The following is a 6,000-nucleotide window of genomic DNA, read 5'->3' on the forward strand; positions in this document are numbered from 1 at the left end:
CGGAAATTAAATGCAACAGTATCTGCTAGATTTTTGCGTGGAGTCCATTTCTGTGCGTGGTAGACAGCTACTGTTTGTTCTGGGAACATAAAACTGCAACAATCTGCATGGTTAGATACTAGAAGTGAGTGACAGCCTGTGTTTTCTCTTTTGTGTAATTTGGGTCAGCCGAGGATGTAACAAACCAGGGAATACACCCATGTCCATGTAGTTTGTAACAGCCAGTGTGACCAAAAAGCATCAGTGTGGAAGAGTGAAATATCACTGTTGTTACCACAGATACCACTTCCATTCTTCCTTGCTTCAACCCCCCACCCCACCCCCCGCCCACACCAAGGAAAATAACTAAACAGAAGAAGCAAATCATGTGATATGCTTTAGTTTTTTTTGGTTCCCACACATAATTTAATCTTATAGGTTTACCAGCTAATTTGTCAATACAGCTCATTGTGAAAGTAATAAAAGTTGTAGACTGGATGACTGAAACTGAAATGAATGAACAGTGCAGATTTTACCTTGAATGTTCTGTAGTGTCTCAGATGTCATTCGTGACCAAATTTGAATTTTTTAGACTTGTCTTCAGAGTTGGTTGCTAAAAACTTTACAAAAGAAAAACTTGAATCAATCTGAAGATGCTCGCCTGATTTGAGTTAGCAGCCTATCTATGGATTGGCTTTATGGCATCTCTTCTCCAGTAAACAGTGAGGTTGCACTAACAATGACACACAAATAAAGAAAGACAAATACAAAGCCAGATAAAGAGATTCATGACATGAAATGGACTCACACCCTTGTTGCCATGAGCACATACCAGAGCCAGCTGAACTGTTTTGATGCCTGTTTATCTTTTATAATGAATTAGAGCCAATACCTGCAGTCTGACAGCTTCTGTGCACACACCGGGGGAAGGGCACGTGACATTAATACGAATTCTATAGGATGTTATAAGATGAATGTTTGGTTTTCCCCAGAGAGCTTGAGGGAAGTCATGTCAGTGACAGCCAGTGCTGTTTAAATGAAGACGTTGTGTGTGTGTTTGTGTGTCTGTGTGCATGCTCAGTACATAGATTTTCTTTGTCTGGCTCTTTCTTCATGGTTTTGAAGCTGAGAGGCTGTGGATGCTGCAGTAGGAGGGCATAGGTGAAGGTCCAGCACAGCTGCACAGTGAGAGGGGGGAGGCTGTGGAAGAAAGCCTCCAGGCAGCGAATGAATTAATGAGTTTCTGATTTTTTATGAATCTTTCAGCACAAATAACTGTATTAGTCTTGACATTAAATATGGTACAGCCTTAAAGGGGAATACATTTAAATATGAGAAATTGCCTTTGTGTTTTTGAGGTCGAGTGGCAGGTTTATCCATTAAGGTTTTTGTGATTCTTTCCTGAAATTAAAGACCAGAAAATCAAATTTGGAGCTGCTCCACTCTGTCGTGCTCTGTGGAGGTTTGAGGAATGCTAAGAAAAACAGCTCATTGGAAAAGAATGAAATTTCCATCAGCTGCTTGGGCAGCAAAGCAAGATATTAGTGATCCTGCATGGTTTGAAGAAATCTGACTAGTTTACCATAAAGATTAAAGCTTTTTTGGAGTAATAATATGAGCACCGAAGGTACGAACAGACAAACTAGATTTTCTTACTGTCAAGGATCATTCTCCATATTTTTTGGCCATAAGGTTCTGTTCATTGTTTAGTCTCTGCTACACCACTGTACAGTGCCAGGTATCCTTGTTCTTCAAGCTGTGTCCATTTACAGACACACAGCCCCTTACTTTGAAAGTATTCATTGTTTTTTTAGCAAATTTAGTAAATGATTTAGACAGAATACATTCAGATGCTGGAAATGTTTTAGTTGAAAATCCTTTTGTAATATAGATATATGCATGACATTTGCTGGATAGTTTGGATCAAAGTGTACCTCAGTGTTATGGAAGAACCAGAGCAGCTGTCCTGGGTCTGTTTTTTTCCATAACTAGGCCTCACATCCTCACATGTTTTATTCTTAGCAATACTTGTGGTGTCTCTGTTTAGAGCAAATGGAAAAAATGATCAAACAATCACGACTTTGATTAAAAGTGAGAAAAAAAAAAAACAGCTGGCAGTGTTCATGTAGAAACTTATGTACAGACTGCAAAACACACACTCATACAGAGTCTGTGCAGTCAAACAGCGACAGACCTGGGTGAGAGGTACTGTATGCGAATCCTGGTCTGAGCTGTGTTCAGGAACCCAATTGGTTACACAGTTGGCAGAGTCAATGCAATATTGACTGAATTGACTTTTTTAGCTTTACCACTCTTTCACTATTCTACCTAACATGAACTCATACTCTCATATTCAGTTCTGCTGCTTTGTCTGTACATCCAGTGAGGGCAGATCAGCATAAAATCGTACCAAGAAGTTCTGCAACCTTAACTCCACTTCTCATAAAGCTCCACCGTCAGAATTTATGTCAAAGTGGGTGAAAAAAGAGACACACTCCTCACAATCAGAGAATGATCTAATAACTGAGGAGCTGCTTCAGGGAGAATATTAACATTTGGACTCTGTGCCAAGTTCACAAAGTGCAGCGTATGACTTCGATATTAGCTCCCGGTCTTACTTTTTAAAGGTCTTTGGGGCAGTGAGGAGACACAGTGTCTGTTGCCGGCTCTAATGGGATTCAAACAGTGAGAAATCAATAAACTATCTCAGTATGACCACACGCCGGACCAGACCCAAATAATGCTTTAACAGCCAATGGGAAGTGACTATGCACTATACTTCCTCATCGCCTGTTAGTTTGTTGTTGGACCACAATCCTAATTACTTTCCAGTTATGCCTACCGAGGGTACGTCAGAGTTAAACAGCCTCGAGGAAGAGCTTTTTCATGTGCTAATCATCGATTAAAAAATCCACCAACATATTTGCACAGGCTGTTCCACGAGGGACTGTGGAGAATTTGAATAAGGCAAGCTGGCCTCCAAAATATCTGTGTGGGTTTCTTCCTTTCTGTGTGGTTCTAGCTGCAATCATTGATAATAATGTGAAAGTTGAAAGGCAAAGCAAAGCTAATTTGTTTGTTGGTTAATTGGAGGAATGGCACACAGATTATCCAGTGTGGAAAATATATAATATTGTTGGGTTTGCTGCCAATGAGCTCGTAGCATCTGATGGATTACACCTCCTTCCAAATTTATTAGATATTTGTGTAAATTATGGATCCCACCAGTGGACTAATCAATTCAACAGGGTGGAGATACTTGAAAATGAACCAGTTTGTGGCATTTATGCAGAAATGGAAAAGCAGTAAATCATGTCTGGCTTTTTTGTCAGCCCTGTGTGATATAGAAATGGAAAAACATCTGGATGAATTAGTTATGAGAGTATCCACATGTGAAGTAGCCCAGCCATATAAAATATTAACATTTCAACACACTGGATATGAAAGGTTAGTTTGCAGTGCAATCCTTCACAAAATGCAAAGTGGTCAACCTCGGCTCAGGAAGAAAAATGCACCAGTGATTTCATTCACCCAGTTCTATTATCATTAATGTGTCATTTAGCAGTCAAAAGCCGTGGCAATAATAGAATTACTTTTCCTATTAGACTCAATGTCATTGAGCCTTGGAGTGAAAGAGCTCAGTGCACATAATGGGGAAGGAGAAGACGGAGAGACCATTGCAAGTGTCCAAATGTCACAGGCACAGTGACATTTGGATGAGTTCACACCACACACACACACCCTGTTTTGTCAGTGACACAACAGGAACAATCTATATGAACATAATGAGACTGTCAGGGCTTTATTATAGTCAATACATCCTCCCTGTCCTGCTGGCACGCGTCAGAACAAACTAAACCATCAGAGGAACTTAATGCAGCAGCAGCTTTGGTTTTGCATTCATGTGATTCAGCTAATTTTTCCTTCCCTGTGTTATCTCAAAGCAAGGTGACTGACATTTCTCACAGAGGAAACCAGATAAGACACAACACCCTGGAGCGTATTTAGGCTTCCTAATTCAGGCTGCACATGCACACATATGCATACAAACAGATTTCTCATCTCACTGAAAACACACACACACAGACACACACACGTGTGCCTTACCGAGGCTTCCAGCACCTTACTAGGACACAGACACACAATGAGCCATGACCCTGACTGAATGCAACCTATTGCCATGGCACCCAGCGCCGAGATGACCGGTATCTGTAGTAACTGAGCAACCTCACACCACTTCATCTCTCCAAGCACAAACTCAGCTGCGAGCCTCCCCTCCCAGGCTGCAGTGGCAGCAATGCCTCCTAATGTTTGTCCGCCTCTCTCAACGTCCTTTCATCCTTTTGTCTTACTGTGAACCACAATCGCCTGCTGTCATAAGAGAAAGGAGAGACTCACCGTGCTTTCCCCCCACGGCAGAAGGCGGGTGCCAGGTGGAGTGAGCAGAGGCTGCAGTGGCGGAGGAATCCCCCAGATAGTGTATGTGTAAGAGTGTGTGAGAGGGAGCGTGGAAGTGTGTGTGAGTGCATGTGTGTGAGTGTGTGCGTGCCAGCATGTGCACGTGTGTGTGTGTGCGTGTGTGTATATGTGTGCAGGGAGCAGGAGCTGATCCAGCAAATGCAGGCGGGAGCCACCAATAGAATAAGGAGAAGGAGAGAGGGAGAGAGGAGTGTGTGAGAGACGGAGCGAGGGAGAGACAGCAGAGGAGGGGTCTGATAGCATTACATCATGGACTAGGGAATGGTAGGGGGTGGGCTACGGGTGGGGGAAGGTGTGTGTGTGTGCATGTGTGTATGTCCGTGTGTTTGTGTTTAGTCGGCATCACCATCACTGTATATTCTCCCTCTACAGCGGACCACAGGATGATTAAAGATTGTGTCCATGCTGCATGCAGTGCACTGTCGTCATGGCGCCTGCACCTGTGTGTGTCTGTGGCTGTGTACATATGAGCAGGACATACACAAGAGGTATAATCAAGAGGGTATAATAATCACACCACATGTCATAGATCATGTTCCCAAACCTCCTGGTAACTATAAATAAGCATTGTCACAGCTTTTATGTACAGATGTAATCCAGATGTTGATTTTCCTTTCCCTTTTTTTCTATACATGGATGTCATGAAGAACAGTTTTCTGCAGATGGACATTTAAAAAAAAAAAATTTAAATCCCACCCTTTTTCACCACAGGACACACGCTCAGAGCCACTGGCTAATGGCTCCCTTGTCAGTTTGAAAAAGCACTGATGGACACCCTGTTAGAAAGTCACTGACATTTCAGGTGAGTGATTCCAAACACTTTCTCCTGGCTTTGACATAGCACATCTCTAAATGGAAGAGAAAAAACACTCTCATTTTTTTTACCCTATAGCAGCAGCAATCACCTTTCTTTGTGCAGCCTGCCATCCCTAAAAAGGAACAGAAAGGGAGAAGGAAGGGCGTTAGTAGGAAAACAATGACAGCTCAGGGTCATCCTCACACCTCTGCTCTGTCTGTACCAATCTGGCACAAGACAGGCAGAAAATGAGATAGGAGGGGTGCAGGTGGCAGAAATGCTAAGATAAGGAAGTCTTTTCTCCCAGCTCTCCTCATTGATTTTCATAAGATATGTCTGTGTTTAGCCCCACAGGATTCGTGTATCTTATAGCAGGTTGTTATGCTGCACTCTCATTCAGGATACAGCAATATATTCTTCTCTAAATAGAAATAGTCAAAGTCAAACTCTACAGAGTCGGCCCACTGATTTCTGACCAAAGACGAGTTATGTGTGATACCACTGATACTTTTTACATCGTTGACCTCTCATCTCTCACAAAAGAAGTGCTGACTTTGCTTCATTTAAACTCTGTGAAGTGGGTTGTCAAAGATCAGACTCATTTCATTTGATAGACGTTGAGGTTGGACTGTAGCAGTGATCACCATAAGTTCCCCATCCTGTGTCTATTCAGAGGTAAAATGCTGTAGTCTTTTCAACTCAGCTCAATTAAAAATATTTCCTTTTAAAAGTGAAGTGATAGCGAC

The 6,000-nt window shown here is 42.3% G+C and overlaps 1 protein-coding gene across 1 annotated transcript in view; it reads right to left on the bottom strand.

Moving 5' to 3' along the window:
- Nucleotides 1-4,612, bottom strand: part of sema4bb (sema domain, immunoglobulin domain (Ig), transmembrane domain (TM) and short cytoplasmic domain, (semaphorin) 4Bb) — a 55,572-nt gene extending 50,960 nt beyond the window's left edge. The window contains exon 1 of the mRNA XM_071488744.1: nt 4,378-4,612. The gene's annotated coding sequence lies outside the window, so the exon portion shown is untranslated. The remainder of the gene's footprint in view (nt 1-4,377) is intronic.
- Nucleotides 4,613-6,000: the final 1,388 nt, after the last annotated feature.

Source organism: Trachinotus anak, unplaced genomic scaffold, assembly GCF_046630095.1.
Source record: "Trachinotus anak isolate AG129_WGS33_773 ecotype Australia unplaced genomic scaffold, CSIRO_AGI_Tana_v1 ptg000011l, whole genome shotgun sequence".
Taxonomy (NCBI): Eukaryota; Metazoa; Chordata; class Actinopteri; order Carangiformes; family Carangidae; genus Trachinotus; species Trachinotus anak.